Raw genomic sequence first — 1,828 nt, forward strand, 5'->3', positions numbered from 1 at the left:
TGGAGTCGAAGAATCAAGCTTACACCGGGTCCCCGGGTCTGCATTCCCACTTGGGCTTCAGGAAGGTCCGTCCTGGGTTCCAGGGTCTAACACCCCACATTCGACCCGTCAGGAAAATTAAATCGGACCCTTCATAGTTCTCCCAAGAGCCATCCCCAACCCTGACACCCTCACCTGGGTTACTGCAGTCCCCTCCAAACTTGTCCTCCTGCCCCGACCCTGTTTCCCTCCCGTCGGGACCCAGAGTGACCTTGCTGAACTGTTACCTGGTGTCTCCTGGGCTCGAACTCTTCAGCGGCTTCTCAGAGCAAAAGCCAGAGTCTCCACAATGACAGTGAAGCCCTAAGGATCCGGACACCACTCCCTGCCCTCGACAGCTCCTCCTCACCCTGGTCCATCTGAGCCTCAGTGGCCTATATTCCAAGCAAGCTCCTGCCTCACCTGGTCACCGGCTCCTCCCTGCCTGTCACTCTTCTAGATCCTGGCGACCCTTAGATGACCCGCTCTTCCTGGCCTCTCTAAAGTGGAGGCCCAGTGTTTGATTTTTTTCTCCTGACATTTGTTGATTCCTGTTCTCCTGACAGGAACTTCACTCCAGGAGTTAGTTCCTGGAGGACAGAGGCCACCCATAATGTGTGCTAACTGCATATGTACTGAGGCAATTCAGAGGCACAAGTCTCTGAATCTCCCCTCCGGAACCCCTGACACAACTACGGGAATAATGCTAAGCTCTCTCTCAGATGTGTCCACAGGGTCTCTCGAGTCCTTGACTCAGTGGTTAGAGCGTCGGCCTGCAGACTGAGGGTCCCGGGTTTGATTCCTGGTCAAGGGTACACACCTCCGTCCCGACGGGAGGGGGAGGCCACCAATCGATGTTGTCTCTCACATAGATGTTTCTCCCCCTTCCCTCCCTTCCACTCTCTCTTAAAAAATCAATGGAGGGAAATGTCCCTGGTGAGGATAAAAAAACAAACCCCAAAAGGTCTCTAGAAATGGTCAGATTTTGCTAGGGCAACACTGGAAAAGGTTTTGATAAACTGAACCCTGTTTTATGACTAAAGTGCTTGGTGCTAACAGAAACGGGGAGAGCCTGCTGGGGTCCTCGCCTGGGAAGCCGCGGGCCATCCGCACCGTCTTGCTCGGGGCTCGGGGCTCTCCCTGTGGGGCCTTGCCAGCTGGCACCCAGCTCTCCCCAGAGCCAGCGCCGCAGTGTCCCAGGGGGAACCTAATCCCTCCCGGGGAACCGAGTGCCCTCCTGCCTCTGCACATCGGCAGCAGTTACGGCTTAAGCCTCCGGCGTCCGGGCAGCTGAGGGAAAGGACCAATGACCTCAAAAACCAAACGCAGGTATTCGAGACCCGCTAGGCCTCTCACTTGCCGCCTTCACGGACATCCGCAGGCTACGCCCGGCACTGACCGTGCAAGGCTGAGAGCACTGCCCGCTCCTCCCCAACACCCAGCTCCTGCTGGCCGCCCTGCACAGGCTGCTGCCGAGACAGCCTGCCGGCCAGTGCTCTGGGGGACCAGCACCTGGGGGGCCGTGACTCCCTGAGCCTCTCGCGTCCGTACGGCCGGCCCGTGGGGTGAAGACACCCAGGCGCTCCGCGGACAGAATGGGTGCTGGTACCCGCCGAGGACTTGGCTCCCACCCCCAACACAGGCACCTGCAAACATGCAGGACTCGAACATAAGTGCTCACAACGGCTCCGTCTATTCCATCCCCGCCGGACCCCACCCCGAGGGAACCTCCGGGTCTGCGAGAGTTGGTCCCGGTGGTCCCGGTGGGTCCCGGTGGTCCCGGTGGTCCCGGTGGGTCAGGCAGGTGAAG

The sequence above is a fragment of the Myotis brandtii genome, unplaced genomic scaffold, assembly GCF_000412655.1.
Source record: "Myotis brandtii unplaced genomic scaffold, ASM41265v1 scaffold207, whole genome shotgun sequence".
NCBI classification, from domain to species: Eukaryota; Metazoa; Chordata; class Mammalia; order Chiroptera; family Vespertilionidae; genus Myotis; species Myotis brandtii.